The 22,969-nt window shown below is 38.2% G+C and overlaps 1 long non-coding RNA gene across 1 annotated transcript in view; it reads left to right on the top strand.

Moving 5' to 3' along the window:
* Window positions 1–22,969, top strand: part of LOC145716095 (uncharacterized) — a 388,856-nt gene that overhangs the window by 20,092 nt on the left and 345,795 nt on the right. The window contains exon 3 of the long non-coding RNA XR_014138453.1: window positions 8,066–8,184. This is a non-coding gene — a long non-coding RNA (uncharacterized LOC145716095). The remainder of the gene's footprint in view (window positions 1–8,065; window positions 8,185–22,969) is intronic.

Below are 22,969 nucleotides of genomic sequence, written 5' to 3'. Positions count from 1 at the left end.
CATAGTAGGTGGTCATGGCTAGATATGCTTTAGGATATACAGCATGTCATGTGCTCTTGTAATCTCATTTTGCTTACCACGGTGTCTTATACATGATAGGTAATTAATTATTTATTGACTCATTGATTAATAGACACAGAAATCATCACAGCCTCTTGTTGGGTGAAAATAACTTTCTTTGAAATCTCACTTTGAGAGAGAGCTCAGCAAATTCCATTTACTCCATATGTGAATGTTCTGCTTTCCTGAGTCTGATTAGGTTACAAGTTGTAAGGGCAGGGCTCATTTTAGGGTAATTACAGCATTAAATGCACCCAGAAGGCTATTATACACTGGCCATATCCAATGCATATAATAAATAATTAATTGGACAAATAAAGAAATAAAAATTACAGCTCATAAAAGTGCCTCGTTAACTTGCCCAATACTAGTCTGGCTCTTGCAATTAATTTTAAACTCTCTTGTTTCTCCTTTATTAAGTAAGCTGAAATAAAATAGAAATGATATAATTGTTTTTGCTTTCTCATTTGGAGAAATACTCATGTAGGCTTAGTTCTCACAGCACACAGAAAATGAGACTAGATGAGCCCCATTCAATACACGAACAACAGAATTCTGAACAATAATGGAATCGCCCTTATTTTTCCACCTTTATTCCATATATATTCCAATGTAGAGGGCATGATTCTCATGAATTTAGGAAAATAAAAAACACCTATTTTGTCATTATTGAATCATTCTAGGGAAAAATTAGAATTCGCCCTTGTGACTATTGTTTTGTGAGGTTTCCTTGTTATTAAGCCCATCTCCTCTCTTTTAGTGGGGAAAATGCACATGGGCACACATGCTATAGATTCATCTTTTGGCTTGTATCTTTCATCCCCAAATTCCTGGTCTTATATAATCAGACAATAGATTATGAGAACCCAGAGGTGAAGTTTGCTAGTACATCTTCCAGGAAAATTATTAAATGAATGATTTTGTTTTATGAAAACCAATTGATAGCCTCTTTAGAAAAATAGACATAATGTGACCTGTTTGGGTAAATTTTACAGATCTTAAGGGTGTGTGGTGGTGGAAGTGGACAGTGTTTGAGAGAGACCTCTCTCTTTAGTACTAGTTTTATAAACTCTACTCTAGGAAGTTATGGGTACTCAGGCAGAGGATACACTCTACCCCAACCCTGACACTGTTGATAGAACACTGATTATCTGTGAGGAATGACTCTTCCAAGCACATTGTTTTGGGTTCCTGAGAACTTCAAATACAATTCAATAATTCTTATTTTTCTAATCCAAATATCAGTACAGTGAACAACGTCCCACATAATTCATCCCAAGGGATCTTGACTTGATTAAAATGAACCAATGAGCCTTATACAAATGCCTTGCACATAATTTCATTTTGAATTGGCAATGTGGCATAGTGTAAAGAGAATTGGACTAGAAATCAGGAGAGCTGGTCAAAGCTGGAATCTTTTTCCAGTGAGCTGTGTGTGATGTTTAATCTAACATGTCAACTTGACTGGGCCACAGCGTGCCCAGGCATTTTGTGAAACATTATTCTTGGCGTGTCAGTGAGGGTGTTTTTGAAAAAGATTAGTATTTGAATGAGTAGACAGAGTAAAATGGGCGGGCCCCATCTAATCAGTTGAAGGCCTGAATAGAAAAAAAGGCTGAGCCTGCTTCAAGTAGGAGGGAATTTCTTGGGGCTAGGACATGGTTTTTCCCCTGCCTTCAGTCTTGAACAGAAACATCAGCTCTTCTTGGTTCTAGAGCCAACCAACATTCCCACTGGAAGTATACCCTTCGCTCTCCTGTGTCTCCAGCTTGCTAACTACAGATCTTGGGACTTATCGGGCTCCATAATGGTGTGTGCCAATTACTTATATTAAATCTCTCTATCTCTTTCTGTAGCTCTACCTCCCTTATAATAATAAATATTTCTATCTATCTATCATCTATTTATCTATCTGTACATTCTGTTGGTTCTGTTTTCCTGGAGAACACTGAATAATATAGTATATAGCCTGACCTTGAGCAAATTCACATAGCTTTCTGAACCCCAGTTTTCTTTATTTGTGTAGTGAGAGAATTGGTCAGAATAGGTCCCTTATAGCCCAGAGGTCCAATCTAGCTTTTAAATTTGTAATTTATTTGACCTTTCTGGGCTCCCTCAGAAGAGATATTTTTGCCTCATTATCCCTGGGAAGAAAACAGGATACATTTTCGTTTTTTCATTTCCTCATTTGTCAGAGGCTTTAAAAAAAATCCTGTTTCCTCCTTCTTGATGTTCTGTTCTAATCTAGGCCACCCTGTGGACAGAACAACATTATTAGTCAGGGAACCATGACTGGCTATAATCACCCTCTCTCACCCTCTTGCTAAAGGAAAGGCTTTCTTGCAAATAGAATAGCTAGTGATAAGTTAGGTATATTGGAAAAAGCAGCAAGTTTATACAAATATTGTGGTACTCAGTGAAGGAAGAACTCTGCTGTGGGTGGGTGAATTTTCCAATATTACTTGCATGGCTATGCACAAACTCTCCCTGGTGGTGACTGCTCCGGCCAACCTGACGTTGAGCCTCCTCATGGTTGGCAGTTGTAGACTGCAGTGGAACAATCAGTTCCTTGGTTATTCTCCAAGGTGAGCAAGGTCAGTTTTAAACAGCTTTGCTGTCAGGCAGCTTCATATTTTACTCTAGTCTCCTAACCTCACAAATCTTAAGGCTGGCACTGAAGTCAATGAGTCCTCTGCAGCCCAATTCCCCACAGCTGCTTCTCTCCTCTTACAAACAATGCCTCATCATGGCTCTGCCAACCCACACAGGTTTTTAGGGAACAAAACTGCAATTAGTCAGTGTAGCCATAATTCAACTGTAATACAGTATTTGCTTTCACCAAGTGTCCTTTTTTTGCAGTCCAAAATTAAGCAGCCACCAAAAGAAAACAGCCCTTGAAGGTTTGCCCCTTTGTATCATATCACAGAGCCGATTTTGAGATTTGTCAAATGATTGTCATAGGAGAATGTGAGATTACACAGTCATTTGCTTATTAGCATTTCATTGAAAACATTACCATATCGAATTGACTTAATTCTCCTCAGGGTATAAATATTTACATTTTCCAAACTCCCATTATATTTCTTGCCCCTGTTTTATTCTTCCCACTAAAAAAAAAAAAAAAAAAATGAACATGATCCACAGAAGTGTTCATCTTACTTAAAGGAAGAAACCTGAAAAGAAATGATTCATGAGATGACAGATGTCCTAAAAAGGAAATATCTACAATATAAGACTATTTAAGCCCCTATTTTCTTAAGTAACAGTGATGGTCCTAACTACAATTATATCCAGCATTTTATTTCAAGTAAATGAGCTAAATAATGATGTTGTTTGAAGATAGATGCCTATTACTATGTAATAGACTACTTGCAGACTTTTACCATCAGTGCATAACTCTTTTTGTTGAGCAGATCTTAATTTGCTCCCTACATGTCACTGACATCTTCAGGTCACCAGCAGGAAACTGGACACTCCATGGAAACAATCCTGGGAAAGGAGTGAAAAGATCTGCTTTCTACTTCTGCTTCTTGAACCGTGGACCAGCACAACTCTAAGGGACCTGTCTGGTTGGATGGGACATTGCATGGACCAGCTTAGAAGATTAATTGATGTCCATGTTCTTTGAATTTTGTTGGTGGCCAGAGCTTGGACCAGAAGGATGAGGATAAGTAATTTGCTTATCCAGTTCTTGGTGGCCTGGCCAGTATGTCCATCCTCTTATGGTTGACGCCTGCCTCAGTAGTGCTTAGAAGCAACTAAATGTTAAAGACTTAGGAAGAAAGCACTTTATGACCGATGAAGTATTTTACAAATTCTTAGATAGATGAAGCAGGTGGTGTTCCATAGCGAATGCTATGTGTTGTTTTCCTGTTTCCCTGTTGCATGCAGCAGCTATATAATAAATAGAACTGAGTCCCAAGCAATTATTAATATAGCAATGCTTGTCTTTGGTTGCTCTGACAGAAAAAAAAGGTAGAGACGTGGTTATTGTGCTGTATTAACATTTACCTGCGCACTAATGAATGGGGAGAGAATTGCCCTAGGAAATCTCTTAACTTTTCCAGGCCTCAGTGTCCTCATGGAGGAGGTAGGGATTATAATAACTAGCTTATAAGGTGCTTATTTTTGTTAATGCATTCTCACTGCCACTTTGCTGGCCCCAGACCTTCCTCTCCTGGAGCCTAAAATTATCTCCTTGCTTTTCTATCTCGTTTCTGGGCTTAATCTGTTTCCCTTTCTAATCCCTCCCACTCTCATTGCCAGGCTAATCTTCCACAAGCCATGCCTTGATTGTGTTGCTCTGGTACTTCCAGAAATGCCATCTGTTTGCTGCCCCATCAAATCTAATGTTAGTGGGTAAATTATATGACCTTGTAGTGGTGGCATTTTTTGGGTTATCAGTGCTGGGCCAGTAGGATGGTATTTTCTCAGGATAACTAAAAGTACCCAGGGAAGGAGGAAGCTTCTCATTGTCCCCAGTTCAAAATGAGTTATTTCCCACTTTGGCCCTGGATATTAGAAATGGATATTAGAAACTAATAGGAGCTAGTAGTGTTTTTATGCTTTTTAGCTGCTTATAAAGCACTTTCACTGATATTTACTTATTGAGAATTTATAAGGTCTTCCAGAATTGCTATGCACTTTGGGTTTGGAGGTAGACGCAAGAAGATAGGATAAGCGGAGGGAGTAGGGTGAGGAATTTAGACTTACAAAAATATTTATCTGATGGTGAATTGCTTTTTTTTATTGGCCATAAGGAGACCTATCTCTTGGAGTGTTGAGAAATATGTACATGAGAGAAAGAGTTTACTTCTCTAATATCTCAGGAAGAAAGAGAATGCCAGATGCACAGATATATAAGAAATAAATATGAAGGTTAGCCAGCCCTCAGGAACTGGCAGTAGCAACACCTGTATTCAGATGATGGCACAGAGGGATTTTGAACTTTTCTTCCTCAAGCCAGTTTGTATGGTTTAATAGTTTTTCAGATGACACAAAATTTCAGTAAAGAGGGCAAAACTGAGAGCAAAGTAATACTGGGAATGAAAAAAGCATCAGCGGGAAAATGGAGAGCTGCAATTTTTGCACCCGCACGTGGATACTTATTTCTAAGATTATATCGCCACCTAGTAAATCAGCATAGAAATGCATGCACAGCCTAGGGCAGCGGCAGCCGGGCGCTGAGCTCTAAGCTTCTGGTTACAATTCCCGCCGGCACATTTCTCGCAGCATCTGAACGCTCAAGGCAAGCAAGCGACCTCTCCCAGCCTCCCCAGTGCTCAGTGCCCAGTCCCAGCTCACACTCTCCTGTTCATCTAGGGCTGTGTAATGCAGCACACATTTTAAATAAGAAGATGGATTGGGGATTTCTCTCCATCTCTGTTACCTACGCTTGGAAAATGATTAGTTAAAACTACGCACATTATCATTCGTCTGTTCTAAATAATTTAACTCCAGGCTATTCCTTACCGAAAATATTTTGTATTTTCTACTTTCATTTCTGTCTGGTAAAAGAAGTGGTCTGGTCACGGTCTTTGTGAGGAATCACTGAAATCCTGGAATTAGAAACACTGAAGTGATAACCCTACTTTTTTTTTTTTTTTTTTAAGTCATGTCTTTAGTTTTTCTGTTATCTTAAACAATCTCTTGTTTCTTCTGCAGTGGTTGTTTGCATGGAATGTTTGATCACCTGCTCTGTTTTTTGTTTGTTTTGTTTTTCATAAAGAGATTGCTAGCTTGATAAAAATATTGCACAGACTTTTAAGGCTTGGTGTCTACAGGGAGTTGATTACATGGGCTGGCATCCTGGCTATATATACCCCTTGCTAGTCCCGATTTTTTTAAATCTGTGAAATGGGGACAACAATAGTATATACATCACTAGACTTTTAGTAGAGGGAAGTTAAGCAGAAGTGCTGAAAATGTTAACTTTTATTATTAACAATAAAAATATAAAACAAATGCCATACAGCAGAAATTATTTAAGAAATGGTAGAAACAAAGAATAGAAACTAATTTCATCTTGCCACTCACAATAGATCAAAATGCTTTAGCCAAACAAGTAGATGCAGACAGAGGAGGCATATATTCCAAGACCAGGAAGCCATCTATCTTTAAAACTTCAAGTGATTGTATTTCATAAAATTATTTAAATTTTAATAATTACAAAATTGATTAAATTCAAGTGCTTACAAAACCTTGAAAATGCACCTCCATTCTTTTTTGTATGCTTTCTTCCTTCCTTCCTTTTAGAAACCTATCCTCACTTCAGCTCTTCAAATAATACCTCTGTTTCATTTTAAGGACTGCTTAGAATATTTTGGCTGAAGGAATTAGCCAAAGTTTAGAGTGGAAAGTAGGGGCGGGGAGATTTTTGTTGTGGGAGTCTTGTCCATAGGGACTGTCAGTCATGTAATTATCAGCTTCACTTCAACCAGACATGGCAGAGCCTGCTGTTTGGCATCTAACAGCCATTTTTCTTTTTTTCCTTAAAGGCAATAGAACTTTTGGCTAGCACATAACCACATGGCTAAATATGTCCTAGTTGACTCATGAAGTGTGTCCTTCAGACTTATGATTTGTGTCACGTCTGGGTCATGCCCTTATGGAGAACATGTGTGCCATCTTCCCCTTGCCTTTTCCTTCTTTTCTGCTGGCTGAGATGTAGATATGATGGTGGGAAAAGAGCAGCCATCATGGGCTAAGAGGTGGAAGCTAAGTTTTAAAGAGGAGCAGAACAAAAGATAAAAGCAGCCTGGTTTCCCAGCTCCACTGATGTTCCCTACCAACCATGAATTGCCTAAACAGACCTGCAGATGAGAGGGAAGCCAATTCCTATCTTACTTAAGCTGATACAGTTTTGAGGCTCTTTGTTACAGCCATCTAAGCTGTGTTACATGAATTCTAACAGTCTCAAAGTGGAACAAGCCCGAGAAATATGAATGTAAATTACAGATTTTAAGTATGAAGAATGTGCCTGCAAGTCACTATTTCCCAAAGACTGGCCCTTTAAGGATGTTAAGAAAGAAAAGACTTTCTATGTATGCCAAGAAAAGAGTTCTCTTCTTAATGGTAGGAGAATTCTACTGTGTGGTGCTGAGGAAGGGAGATCCTGCTTTCTTAAAAAGAAGCTGTGAAGAAATTAACTCAGGGTAGAAGGGTGGTTTGGCTGGCACCCAAGTTTTATGCAGAACAAAGAAACAACTCTACATAAAAAGGAAGGGAAAAGAGCAGGGGCTATATCTGAATACTGTGTAGAAAGAATCATGGAAAAAGCCATGGTGGACAAACCAAAGAAGGCCTTTAGGAGATAATAAAATACTAATTGAGGTTTATTAAGATATTTGCTGCCTGGATTGCAGTGTAATCTATCTCCTCTAATATGAGCTAACCATTATTGGACCCTTCTTTTGTGCCAGACATTGCTCTAAGGGCTTTACATATATAACACATGTGGTCCTTATACAACTCTCTGAGGCAGGTGCTGTTATAATTTTATTATGTATTATATAATATATGTTATATTTTGATTTTCCAGATAAACTGAAGCAGAGAGAGATGAAATTACTTGACAAAGTCATACCTGATAGTAACATTTGACATTTAAATGCAAGCACGTTGTTCTAACCAATGTGCTCTACTATTTTTATAAAATGCTTACTAAATTTTCCACTGCTAATTATTATTTTCAGTCAAGTAGAATTTGGACACATTGTTATATTTATTAAATAATACCCGTTAGTATACTGAAGATTTCCCAGTAAATAAATCAGCTTAACTCTGTTAAATTCAGAATTTCCCAAACATAGTTGATCACAGAACTAATGTATTAAGCACTATCAACACCCCAAGAAGCTAGTGTTTCACAGAAACATACTTTTTGAAATTCTAGGGGAGGAAAATATGCTGACCTCATTGTCAGGAGGTCTACAACATGGTCCTGATTTGGTATGTATGTGATCATATGGCTTTGAGCAAGTCATTGCAGATTTCTGGGCTTCAGTTTCTTGATTTAGGAAAATAGTGGCCTTGGACTTGATGAAAAGATGGTCAATGACATCTGAGCTTAAGAACCAGACTTGTACTTGGAAAAAGCAAAAGCAGAGATCCATCTATGAAAAAGTGAGTAACTAAGTCCATTTTTAAGTGGAAAGGGCAAAAGTAGAACCAGGGAGATTCTGTAATGAGAGGCTTAAGCATTTGAGCACTGGCATCAATGAATATATATGGCAGATGCCCCATAAGTATTTGGGTTCTGCATCTAGACTTCGTTATCATGAAAAGTCACTGATTTCCATGTTACCTCAGACCCCACTACCTTTCCCATAAGTATCTCTTTCCAACTTGTGACCCAGGACATCCAACCAGTTATTTTACATTTATCTCATTCACATATAATTTGACAAAACTTTTATAAAAGAATGACTCAAACAAAACTGATAGCTGATCCTTGGCCAGGTATATAAGGTAGAGGGAAATATCCTAGGCAGAGGAAGTAGCAAGTGCAAAGGCTTGAAAGTAAGACAAGGTGAGATAGGTTCAGTAATCTGTGAGTAATGCAGTATCTGAGTTTATGGGATTGTAGGTGTGGGGGTTTGTGAAGAAGGAGGACTGCAGGGAGAAGTGGCTAGAAATATAAGCTGGATCTGAGTAGTTGAGTTTGTTCAGTGTGACATTAAGATTGCCTCTTCCTTCATAGATTCAAGTTTTAGTAGGAGTTTCCAACAATTAAACACAAAATAAAACTCCCTTCCTTCTGATGAAATTTCATGACTTTTTACTGCTTTTTTTCTTTTGAAAAATTAAGATAGAAGTACAATTAATTTCCCAATTTTGTCCTAATAAAATAATCCAATCATCATGATGCTGTGATGGGATAGATCATGATTTTTCAGATGTATGTTTATTCACATTGGAATAATTTGCCCTCCTTCTATAATATGATACCTTCTACAAGTTCCTCATGATGTGGGCTGTCTTACAGACGTCTACAATAAGGTTCTTTTGGAACTTTTGTAACTAAATTCATCTCTGAGTGGGACCAGAATAAAAGAGAGGTTTGTGTATTAGATATAATTGATATTATTGCTGGGGACCACTGGTTAAAACAGATCTAGTGAATACAGAGGAAACCTTGACTTATGAAACACAGAACACACTCCTCTACCTGGCCTGAGCTACCAGTTCAGTCTCATTCATCCCCAGCCACTCCTCCTTACTACACAGTGCCACTTGTCTCCTCTCTTGTCACTCTGGATCCCCCACTGCTCCTTGAATATCCTTGCCTCTTCATGTTAAGCTTTTGAACATGCTCTTTTCTCTCTCTGGTCCAGGTAGAGACATACCTTTGGCTATTACAATAATGTTTTGATACATTTTAAGTAATTTGGCATCAATTCCTTACTGTCATTTAGGTCAGCTATAACAGCTATTATTTTTTTTTTAATATTTTATTTATTTGACAGAGAGAGACACAGCGAGAGAGGGAACACAAGCAGGGGGAGTGGGAGAGGGAGAAGCAGGCTCTCCGTGGAGCAGGGAGCCCGATGTGGGGCTCGATCCCAGGACCCTGGGATCATGACCTGAGCTGAAGGCAGACGCTTAACGACTGAGTCACCCAGGCGCCCCTATAACAGCTATTATTAATCTTAAAATTAATTTGATGGAGAAAGAGGAATTGGTGAAAAGGAAAAAAATTGGGGGGATTGAGAAAGGAGACTCTTCCTCCAACTTTTCTATTCAGAGACAACATCTGTAATCCACATTCATAGCTAGCAGTTTAGAGGAGAAATATCCCTCTTTGAGATCCACTTGGGGGGAAGGAAGGAAGCAAGGAAGGAAGGAGAGAAGGAAGGAAGGCAAGAAGGAAGGAAAGAAAGAAGGAAGGAAGGAAAGAAGGAAGGAAGGAAGAAAGGAAGAAAGAAAGGAAGAAAAAAGGAAAGAAAGGGAAAGAGGAGTGGGGGAAAAGAAGTAAAGATAAAAGAATCTACTTTATTTTAGGTGCTCTTCTTCCTAAATGGGCATACACAATTTTATTTTAGTTAATCCTCATAGGTTCACAGTCCTGTGAGGTTGGAATCACTATTTCCATTTCACTTTGAAGCATAGAAGACTCAAAAAGTAAGTAATACTTCTGAGGTTTTGTAGCTACTAATATAATGGAGCTAGAATTCAAACCTAGGTTTTTAAGACTTAATGTTTACCTCTCTTTCCATTTCAATGACTACCAGCTCTGCTTTTTTTTTTAGTTATGTTATGTTAATCACCGTACATTACATCATTAGTTTTTGATGTAGTGTTCCATGATTCATTGTTTGCGTATAACACCCAGTGCTCCGTTCAGTACGTTCCCTCTTTAATACCCATCTGCTTAATGCCTTCTTACAGGTAAGAAGTTCTGAGGTGGTAATTTTGGTCTCTTGATTTACAGCCCAATGTTCCAGTCTTATTCCATTTGCACTACAGGGTTTTGGATGGGAAGGTACATATTGTCCTATACTTTTGGTTGTGGTCATCAACATTAACCATCTACTGAATGGCCATCTGTTGGATTAATTTAGCACATGGCATTACTCATGTTTTTTTCTTAGAAATGATTCAAAAGGTTAAATAATTTTTGACTACCAGGTATAGACCAAACAGCATGCATTGCATATTGTTGAGTAATTCTGAATTTTAAAATTATTCTTGGTTCCATGCCTTGCTCTTTAGAATATATTGAACTAAACATGGGCTAAGCTAGATGTTAGGCTAAGAATTTAATAAGCTGTATTCTAAAAGCCCTTCAGGCTCTGGGTTTTTGGCTATAATATTTAGAATTGCGGTGATAATGTGTTACAAAATAAGGGTAATGGGGAGGGACAAAATGGGAAGAAAGAGACTTTTATAATGTTGAGGTGGCTTCAAGTATGGTGAAGAGTAAGAATAGGGTTGGCTGTCCTATAGCATCAGGCGATGACAGTTTAAAAAAAGAACACTATAGTAGCAATACTTTAAATGAGAAAATAGCTTTGCTTTATCTCACCCTGGCCAATATAAGATGTTTTATCTTTCCAGTTGACTGGATATATAAGTTCTTAATAGAGTTCTCAATAACAACTACAACAGCAACAAAAATAGAAATAAGTAGGCTATAAATGCTTTCAGATCCGCGGAAATTCAAGTGGGTATGTGATATGGAAGGGTTAAATTCTTGTCTTTAAATTTTCTAATAAACTTGGTAACATGGTGTTAAAAGTTTATTAGCTTGATGTTGGTTAATCATCCTTATTGTTTCTGTTCTGGACCACAGTAAAGGCACACAAACCAAATTAACCAGCATACAAGCCCTATGTAAGAATCTCTTTAAAATAATTTATTTAGCTAATTCACTCCCACATTTTTGAGCTCTCTGAATTATAGAATTCCTCAAATGAACCAGTACCCCAAGTTGTTTGCCCAAATATAAAGATGAAAAGAAAAATGAGCTCTCTGAAAATACCCTCTGGGACTAATTACCCTGATCTGACTAGACTGGTTGTTAGATCTGAATTATAGTCATGAATAAGTTAGATCTTAATTAAAGTCATGTATGGGGTCCAAGAGGCAATGTCATACAGGCAAAAAAGCTGTTTTGTAATAAGTGGAAATTAGTACCATAATGCTTTATGAGAAATTGGGCTCCTGGTTAGAAACCTATCTGCTGAGATGTGTCAGAAATTTCAGGCTTAAAAAACTTAACCCATCTTCTTTCACCATATATGGCTCTTTTTCTAAATTTTTAGTTCCGAGCCCTATTAATTGTTGGGTTTCCAATAACACAAATTAAATAATATATTTTCAAATTAGCCTTATTTTTCATTTATTTTCTTTCACCGGCAAATGTTTTGTAGCTTTATTTAAGGTTGTAAATTTTCCTAATAGTTCCCAACATCTTATATGGATGGAAGACATAGAAGCAAGGAAGATTCTGGTTAGGTTAGACAATAGAGGAGAGAATCTCCTGTTAGTAGAAGGTATTACACGTTAGAAAGTAGCCCTAGAGTACATAATGGCATTTTCTTCTCTGGAGGCCTTTAAATTTAAAGAAGTTTCCTTTGGAAGGCAAGGGGATGAACTGCTTCTATATTTCTTGTCTGTTCCTTTCACTGAACAATAGAAATGTTCTAAATTTGTCACCAGCCATCGGAAGGAAATAAGGTATCAACTGTGTACACATAAACCCACCACTGGGACCACCCCCTTGTTAGGCCTAAGCTGAGGAGTTATGCACAGGGGATGCACATTCGAAGGAAGCCTACATTGAGCGCTGGTTTACATTTTTCTGAAATTTTTCATTTAAGTCGAGGTTCCTAATATCTCCTGGGAGAAATAATTTCCTGGGGGAGGGGTGCACAGGAGTTTTAATTTTTACTCCCATTTGAGTAGGACTTAGGATCGATCATGTTTACAAAATGCCCTCACATCTACAGTGAGTTGATAGATAAATAGAAATGGTTATTCCCATTTTATAACTGGAGAAAATTAAGACTTGGAGAAATTCAGTGACTTGCTTAAGGCTGTAGAGCTGGAAAATGGCAGAGATAGATCTCAAATGCAAGTGTCCTGACTCTACTAGTGTTTTTCATACATCTTAACATTTTTTAAATGGGTTCAGAGTCCTACTTGGCTGGGAACTGAGGTAGTGAAGGAAGCTCAATAATGTTCTTTCTTAAGGGAAATTCTAAAAATTGTCAGAGTAGGGCTTTTTGCTGTTGATTTGGAGAGTTAAGGCCTCGATTTCAACTATCCCATCTACGAAGCCCAACATGTAATGTTACATTGATATGCACTTGAAGGTACTTGTATAGCCTAGGTCACAGGCTCTCAAGTTCTTTTTCAATACATTGGTTCATAAATTCATATACCATTAGGGTCAGATAGGATCTTAAATATTTAATCTACTGTTTTGATTTACACAGGAGGAAACTGGAATAAAAGGGCTAATTCTATGCTTGTTCGATATAAATAACAAATGAGAAATCTCAGTGAAAATTTTTTTTTAAAGAAAAATTCCAAAATAGAATAAGAACCACAAAAGCTCTGAGCAATGTTCTTTAATAAGAGTTGAGAAGGAAATTAGTAGCTTCTATATTATTCAAATTTTAACATTAAGTTTGTATAAAGGAATATTAGTATCATTATGACACATCCATGAACTGTCACACAATAGAGTAGGAGATGATGGATACAGATGATCTGTGATCCGAGAATAACCTGTAAAAACGCAGCAATTATCTCATTAGCAGTTTCTTGATTTTTGTGGTATTATCCTCAAGACTTAGTAGTCTTAAAGGGTATAGCAATTTGGAGATGAGTCTGCATTTCCATATAAATCTCTAGGCTGTGTGCAAAGGGAAGCAGTGAATTTAAAAATGTATGTGCTTGTCTTCTGCTGTCTTTTTCTGAATCATCCGTATATTTGAGTTTAGCCTACAGCATGCTTGTTTCTTATCCTAGTCCGTCCTTAAACAAAGTCATCTGCTAATAATGAATGTTCATTAATGCCTTGAATGACTTACATATGCAGTCAAATTGCACTTTTCTCAGAGATTGGATTATAAAATAAGAGCACACAGTGAAAATCATAGTCAAGAGTTGCTCTTGAAATGTCCCATAAGGTGTAGTATCAGAGTAACATGAATAAGTTTTTTTTTTTTTTTAAAGATTTTATTTATTTGAGAGACAGTGCAGGAGAGCACAAGCAAGGGGGAGGAGCAGAGGGAGAGAGAAAGGGAGAAGAAGGCTCTGGGCTGAGCAGGGAGACTGCCACTCAATCCCAGGCCCCTGAGATCATGACCTAAGCCAAAGGCAGACACTTAACTGACTGAGCCACCCGCGCACCCCAACCCAAATTAGTTTTATGCAGCTCATTTTCTTTCTTGTTTCTTGAAGTGAGCTCCAGATGAAGCATCTGACTTATTTTTAGGGGCCATATGATACAAAACAAAACAAACAAAAACATATGGCAGAATATTAGAATAGGTACAGAGCACGTGTGCGTGATGTGGGCTCATGGAGTCCAGACCCAGTAGGCTAGAGCAGGTCCCTCTTACCTCATGATCACGCTAGGTCATTCACGACTGAGTAAAATGGTGACAAGATTCACCTGCATTATTTAACTTGCTATTTCTCCTTCCCTCTTTCGTTTCTATGTGCATGGAATTGAATTAACTAATTTAATTGCATAAATATGTGTTTTTTAGCATTGCCCTCCCAACTCTTTATGTCAACGAGTACTAAGTATACCATAAATAGGAATACCGGCTAGGTATGATATTTGATGGCAACTGCTATGGTCTGAATGTTGTGTCCCCCTCAAACGCATATATTGAAATCCTAACCCCCAAAGATGATGTTTTTAGGAGGTGAGCCTGGGGAGGGCCTTGAGGGTGGAGCTTTCTTGAATGGGATTGGTGCCCTTATAACAGACACTCCAAAGAGCTGTCTAGACCCTTCCACCGTGTGAGTACACAACCATGAGTCTGTGGCCAGGACGAGTCCTCAGCAGACGGGGCTGACACACTAGCATCGGACCGCCAGAACCTCCAGAACCGTGAGAAATAAATTTCTGTTGTTTATAAGCCACCCGTCTGTGCTATTTTGATACAGCAACCTGAACAGACTAAGGTAGGAGCATTTGAGTTTGGACTATAGAATGTCTCTTTCTTACCCCAAACAATCCTTAAATAAAATCTTTTTTTTTTTTTAAAGATTTTATTTATTTATTTGACAGAGAGAGAGAGAGCGAGAGCGGGAACACAAGCAGGGGGAGTGGGAGAGGGAGAAGCAGGCTTCCCGCCGAGCAGGGAGCCCGATGCGGGGCTCGATCCCAGGACCCCGGGATCACGACCCGAGCCGAAGGCAGACGCTTAACGACTGAGCCACCCAGGCGCCCCCCTTAAATAAAATCTTCTGAGTAATTTGGTTAATTGGCTGTGACTTCACTACATATCACAGTTGATCTAAAACATATTTTTGCATTCTGGATGTTTAACAGCCTTATCACAAAACATATTTACTCTCATGGTAAGTGGTTCTTTGAACGGAATTAATCCAAGAGTGGTAGGGGAATTTAATGCGAATGATAACAGGCATGCTTTTGTGGGTTTAAGCACTTAAAGACTCCTTCTGGAAGTATGTACACTTACAGCAGGATTCTCAGGTTGAGCCTGGGCTGTATGCAAGGCTCAGAATTGGGCAGGTCTGGGCAGAGTCTACGAGCAAAGAAAGAAAGGCTGAGGAGACAGGTCTGTGCAAAAGAAGCAGCCAGATCTATGAAGCTACAATATTCCTTTTTTTTTTTTTTGTATCTCAAAACAGCTCTGAAAATAAAGACTATTTTTTCCTAAGTTTTCTGCAAAGATATTTGGTGGGAAAAGCCTGAAGTGAATTGATGCATATATCCTGAGCCTTTATTCGACCCTCTTGGAATATTCCGAAGTTTCACCGCAGATTATGGGAGTGTTTGATTATGGGTACTGTGCCACAACCTGCTGGGGGGGGCGGGGTTATGAAATGCATGGTGTGGACATGATGCTATCTTTTTCAAATTGGAAAAATTCTGAATTCTAAAACTCATTTGGCTTTCAGGGAAGGGATCGTGGACTTGTGATATTTTACCCTGCATTTTCTACATTTTTGTACTAACTTAATTTCCTTTAGGCCCCAGGTTTGCAGTTTTGTACCTGCTTACTGTCTTATATCTGACGTGACCTCTTCATTTATACTAAAATCTATGATTAGTGAGAAGGCTAAGTGAGGGTATTTATCCTTCAGATTTCTCTTCTGTATATAAAACTCTAGATAGAAAGTTTTTTGTTTTTTTTTTTAAAGATTTTTTTTTTAATTAGAGAGAGAGAGAGCTAGAGAGGGAACACAAGCAGAGGGAGAGGGAGAGGGAGAAGCAGGCTTCCTGCCGAGCAGGGAGCCTGATGCGGGGCTCGGTCCCAGGACCCTGGAATCATGACCTGAGCCGAAGGCAGGCGCTTAACGACTGAGCCACCCAGGCGCCCCGATAGAAAGTTTTTTGATTAAAGAACATTTCTGGTTACTGTTTCCATCATCCTTTGGTACCTCAAGTTTGAAAAAGTAGTAAAAATGACCCATTCGGTCAGAAAAAGCAAAACAACAAGAGTGATGGGTATGTCTGGAGAAGTCAGTGGCACTTCAGGTGTGGAATCACCATAGAGAGCAGGAGGCTAATGGCCTCTCTATCACTGAGATTGTCAGTGTAACTCACTGAGAACCAATGAGAAACACCCTCTGCTGTCCAGTATTTCAAAGCCCTTTATTGCTTTATTTGTTCAGAGGTGCATCAGGTAAATGGAGTGCTTATAATTGTAGGTGTAGTACCAGCCATTAAAGCAAATATATTTACAGCCCCTGTAATTATATTTTGGTAAAAGTTGTTCTGGATGGCTCGGCAGGACTCCTCCCTGGGTAGTATGTTTACTTCGGTATTTTTTCCAATGATGCAGAATGGCTTATAGTCTGAACATTTTCTCCTGATGATACTTTTATTTCTGGCATGACTGTCTTCTCTTTCAAGTCTGAAAGAAAAAAAAAAAGCAATTTATAGAAACATATAGAGTGACAGATAGATGTAATGCACTCCAGGAACTTACTGATTTATTGACCAATAGTCACATTAAAAAAAATCTATAATCCAGAGGCTAATGAAAGAAAGAAGGCACAGTAAGCATGATGTTAAATAGAGTCTGTGTTGAGGCATGATGTTTGAATTCCTCCCTTGATGTCCTTGTTCTTAGATATTCTTGCACAGATTTTTTCTACTGCTTAAGCATGTATGTAGAAAAACAGGGCAATAGATAATGTTTAACAGAAATACTGTATCACAGCTTTCTATTCAGTGGCAACATGAGCCTTCTCTTGGGAGTGTTTTAAAACCTTCTTAATTAGGTCATCTTTGGGCAAACTTGGGTTTCGGGCAAATTGAAAGTTATCTAAATTCTTTAAGATCACCTCAGTCCTATTTAGTGTCCTGGTGTGTTAATTTGCCAAATGTAACCTCAGGGAAGAGAAATGATTAAGTCAATAAATAAAGAAAATAAGTAAATGCTTACTTATACATGAGAACTATCCTGTATTTGTGTAAGATCTTTGACTTGTGGAGTATGATATAAAATATATGCTGAAAGGAGTTTTCATTATAATTTTATAACTTTTTTTTTTTCAAAATGCATTTTCATGTTTTCTTTTTTTTTTCCCATAAGAGCTTTATAGGTTAGAAGGTCACTGGAAGAGTTATTTTCTCTTTTTTTTTTATAACTTTGTAATGCTTAATATGGTGCTTTGAATAAGTGGTGGCTATGTACAATATGTTGGAATTGGAGATGTCTATTTTAAAACACAGGATTCTGGAGTCAAGTGAGAAAAAATATAAATTAGTATGTCTCATGGACATTTTGGGCCACTTAAAGCAGTGGAAATCTATGGTTTTGGCTTTCCCATACCTTTTTTTCTAATAGGAGATGGCCCCATGTTTTAAGCATGCATCACAACATGTCAATCAGTGTCTCATCCAGTTCTTGACAACAGGAATTATGCCCTAGGCTCCTCTAAATATTGGATTTCTTTTCCCATTAACAGTTCAATGGACACCTGTTTTTAACAGGGTCAATAATAACCTTTCTATGATATTTTATACATAGATGTTAAGAGAGAGAAACACATCCTTTTAGATTATAAGCTGTTAAAATAGACCAGCGAGCCATCTATCTTTCCATAGAGAGAGTCCGTTTGTTGAAAGAGAGGATGAGGCCAATATGCAAAAAGCAGCAAGGAATGGAGCCAAAATATGGAAAGAGGGTCATTGAACTCCTTGATCTAGCCATACCTGAATTTCACTTTTGGGCTTCCTAGTTATATGGCTCAGTTTCCCTTTACTTAAGCTGGTGTTGGCTAGGTTTAATTCATATGTAACTTAAAATATTCTGACTAATAAATTTTGCAGCTTTGGAAATGAAAAATGGCTCAATAGAAATAGTTTTTGCCCCCTAGCAGTCTTGTCTGCTTTTTCAGAAGCTGATGTTAGGTAAAGGCTGATACTTTGGATGTTGATGCATAGATTACTCAATATAACTGAGAAATGAAGTCAAATGTTTTAGTTATGCTTATTAAAAGCATAGCTAGCAAAATAGCAGTGGATAATATATTCATTTACAGTGATGAACAGAAGGATTTGGTGTGAAGTGCATTTTAAAGAATAGCTAAATACAATGATGGCATATATACCCACTGAATCAGATGCTATCAATAATTGCTTAGCTAAATATTGACTTTTATTCTTACCCATAAGAATAATTTTTACTTTTCTCACCTAATTAATTTTATGTCTGCACAAAATGCCACTTGACTCTTCCTTTTGCTTCTCATCCTATGCAATGAATCTTGCTACAGGTGCTGCAGCTACTTCCTACTTCAGGGTAGATTCAAAACTTTTAAAGCTATCTGTTTAGCTTCTGAGAGATGATTTCGATTTGCTTTTTGCTTCTAAAAGTACTCTGCAAGGGAAAACAAGGCTGCTGCCTGTGGTTCTGTTCCATGTCTTGGACAGACACAACCAACCTCCCTTCCTCCCCCACCCCTCCCTCCCTCCCTCCCTCCCTCCCTTCCTTTCTTCCTTCCTTCCTTCCTTCCTTCCTTCCTTCCTTCCTTCCTTCCTTCCTTCCTTCCTTCCTTCCTTCCTTCCTTCCTTCCTAACTTCTTCCTCCCTCCCTCCCTCTCTTGCTCTTCTCTCTCTCTTTCCCCACCTTTTCTTGCCCCCATGCATGGTCAAAGCAAAATGAAAAATGAGCTTCATTGCGGATGGATTGTCTTGGTTTTATCAAACCCTGTTGAGTATTTTCTCTGCTAGAGGAAAGATTATTTCTCCAATCATCCCAGTTACTCCATTTCCTTCCTTGAAACTGGAACATGGTCACCCCTCCCCAATTTACATTATTTTAACACATATTTTAAAATAAACATGCACAATTTAAAAAAACAGATACAGATTGATTTTTTCATATATAGCAGGTTGGGTAAATATTTGTAAACCAAATGTTTATAAATTGCAAAGTTACTTTTAGGACCCTAAGTTTCTTTACTATTATTATCAGTCACCATATTGTCATAATTTCATAAATTTCTCCAATAGAATTAGCTTTGATGAATGCAGTGTGATTCGGAGTACTGTCAATACATAGTCATTTGACAGTTGTTGCTTTTTTAAACACTGGCAAGCCTGCAGCAAATTTTAAAATATATTAAAAGGTGTTTATTATACCCAGTCTCTAATAGCCGTAATCACACAAAGGTTTTCAAGCCAGTTCAGAAGATTCATTTTATAGGCACAAGATTATGGTAATTTATCATTAATGTTATCTTCTGGATCCTGTAGTTTTGGCTGAGGTAAAGATTTGCAGTTGCACATCTCCCTGTCCATGGTCAGTGTTCATCTTATAGCTAGCATCCTACCTAAGATGAGATTTATGCATTTGTTTTTGGTTCAAGGTTTCTTGCTCCCGCTGGCAAACACAGATGCTCCTTAACTCCTCTCCACCTGAATGTGCACAGAATATAATTATGACGGGAACTAACATTATCTGAAATACATTTCTGTTTATGCTTGTAGACCAAGGTCAGAACAATTAATCTGAATGATGGTAGCACCGCGGATTATGCCAAACAATATTTCCCACAGGAATGTGGTACCATATATCACAAATAAGCAAAATATTCATGCAAATCCTCTGCTGGCCTCTCTGTCAACCCAGGTTTACTGTCACTAAATATGAAGTTGACAAAATAGACTGCAGGGAATGCAGATGTTTCTGGATGGCGTGTGTTTCATGCACATGTTGAAATAATATTGTGATGATTAATTCTTCCAGCTTTATTAAGATATAATTAATATATAACCTTATGTAAATTTAAGGTGTATGACGTGATGATTTGATATACATATATTGTGAAATGATTACCACAATAAGATTAGTTGACACATTGTGATGGTTATTTTTTTGTGTTGACTTTGACTGGACTATGGGTATCCAAATATTTGGTCAAACGTTATTCTGTGTGTTTTGGGATGAGATTAAATCAGTAGACTGAGAAAAGCAGATTACCCTCCCTAATGCAGCTGGGCCCCATCCAATCAGTCAAAAGCCTGAATAGAACAAAAACGCTGACCCCCTCCCCACCCCAGAGTGAATGAGGATTCCCACTACCTGACTGCCTTTTAACTGGGATATCCTCTTTTTCCTGCCTTTGGGCCCAAACTGAAATATCTGTTCTTCCTGGGTCTCAAGCATGTCAGGCTTTGGTTTGGAACTATATCATTGGCTCTCTTGGTTCTCAGGTCTTTGGGCTTGGACTAAAACTAAACCATCAGTTATCCCGGACCTCCTTACTCATTTTCTCATTCTCTCCCTCCCTTTCTCCCTTTTTTTCTGTCTCTGTCTCTGTCTTCTCTATCTATCTATATCTGTTTAGATAGATGTATCCTATGGGTTCTGTTTGCTGGAGGACCCCAATACAAATATTATATTGATGATCTGTAAAATGGTGATGGTAATCTTTTTCTGCCTATCTGACAAAGGGTCTGGGGAAGTCCCAAGTCCATTGCAAACATCCAGGATGACTGGTATGATGATGTTGAATAATCCAGGTTTAATACTCCCTCCCTTCAGTTGCCTAGAGCAACTTGCGGTGTTGCGATAACACAGTTGATCTAGGTAAAGTCTCGCCCTTTGGGTTGGTGAAGGCATAACAGCTTAGGTCACTAAGGTCCTGACACCAGATTTCTGCAACTAAATAATTGAAAAACAGTTTTCCTTTAACCTTGAGCTTTCTGAGAACCAGGTAGAACAACAGCAACAAAACTGTGGCAAAGACCTGGTAGTTGGGGATTTACTGCCCCGTTTCACAGATTCTACAGCTGAAAAGCCACTGCCTCCCTGGTTGGAGAAGAGGACAGTTTGGGAATCTCTGCCACCTCCCACCTCCAGTCGTCTCTTCCTTAATAAGAAAAATGGTCCATAGTTTGCCCTCTTCTGTATATGGGAAGTCGCGGTTTACCTTTGCATTAGAATCCTCTACAACCTCTCAACCGGCTATAATTTGGGACTAAAACCAACTGATAAATCAAGTTAGCAAGGTAATAATCATTTGACAGAATTGGAAGCTAATTCTTTAAACTGTTTTTGATTTGACAAAATCATCAAATCAATCAATGCCAAAAAAAGGCCAGTCTTGTTACACCATGAACCTTTCATTATTGCCATTCCTTATCACTCTTGGCATCAATTACTTCAGCTTACAGGGCATAGAAGTCAGAGTTGTAGAGAGGTAGAGAGCAAAGTCTGGTGACCTATTGACTTGACTTCGACAGCAGACTGAAACTGCATTTTTAAACTAATCAGCCTGGGCGCCTGGGTGGCTCAGTTGGTTAAGCGACTGCCTTCGGCTCAGGTCGTGATCCTGGAGTCCCAGGATCGAGTCCCACATCAGGCTCCCTGCTTAGCAGGGAGTCTGCTTCTCCCTCTGACCCTCCCCCCTCTCCTGCTCTCTCTCACTCATTCTCTCTCCAATAAATAAATAAAATCTTTAAACTAATCAGCCTGATATAAATTTTTCTTGTGTATAGATGTGATCTAAAACACATAAAAATATTCTGGGGCTTGAAAACACTTTACATCAGTCTAAAAGCCATGGTCTTTTAAATTGATTTTAAAAGCTATGGGCTTATGTAGGCTGCATTCTGGGATTTGAGTTTTATTTTCAACTTTAAATCTTTATTTAAAAAACAGGTGTATCATCAGAAAAAAAAAGTCTGAATCTAAGAGCAAAGGAATTTGATCCTGTGAGTGATTGTTGCTAAGGGACCATTTCATGCAAATTAATCTGTAAACATTTAACAGCTCGATACCTGATTGGGGGGAGGGGGGAGAGTGGAGAAAATTAGTCAGTTGGAGAGCAAGAAAATTACTCCCATCTGATTAGAAAAAGATAATCAGGGTGTTTTCATGCAGACCAGCACCATCATGATGTTTCTTTAATTTCTCTTTCAGTTTTGCTTGCCTTGGGGTGAGGATAATCTGAGGAGTATGGGAGGGATACCTGGTGCTCACTCAAAAGGTTACATGAAAGAGTAAGGCAACGGAATACATTTCATGTTAAGACAGCTATTCCAGTATCTCATTAAAGAAAAGATCAAAAGCTAGAAATATCCTTGTCAGATATTTTCCCCCAAAGCTCATTGGAGTTTTCAGAGTTGCTGACAAATTCTGGTTGAATTAGAAAGATGTATTTTACCAACATTTGAGGGAAACCAAGAATACTTACAGCCATGTTTGGGATTGGTTGGATCTTATCTGTAAAAGACAGGAAAGCTTCTAGGAAACTCAATTTTTTCTTTTAAATCTTAGTGATAAAAAAATCTAAAGTTAAAAAACAATAGCAAGTGATGGTTACGCTTTCTATCTTGCCTCTGGTGATGGTTACAAGACTCTGCACATAATGATAAACTATGTGCACGCACACAAACTCAGGAGTGCATTTAGAACCAGCGAAATTGGAGTAAGTTCAGCAGATTGTATGGGTGTCAATTTCCTGATTGTGATATCACAATGGAGTTATGCAAGATGTTACCATTGGGGAAACTGGCAAAGGGCTTAATGGAGCTCCCTATATTACTTCTTACAACTACAATCTACAATTATTAGTTAGTTTAATTATTAATTAAAAGTTGTAACAGTTGTGACTATCATAAAATATTTTTTTATTCACTTCCTTGAAAATTGATATTTAAACATTTTAAAAGCCCACATACTGAAATTACTCTGAAAAACTATGGAAGATAGCAGGAAGGGAAAAATGAAGGGGG

This window comes from Leptonychotes weddellii, chromosome 1, assembly GCF_054177405.1.
Source record: "Leptonychotes weddellii isolate Sample4059 chromosome 1, ASM5417740v2, whole genome shotgun sequence".
Taxonomy (NCBI): domain Eukaryota; kingdom Metazoa; phylum Chordata; class Mammalia; order Carnivora; family Phocidae; genus Leptonychotes; species Leptonychotes weddellii.
The sequence above is the reverse complement of the archived record's forward strand: the minus strand, read 5'-3'. Positions and strand labels throughout refer to the sequence as shown.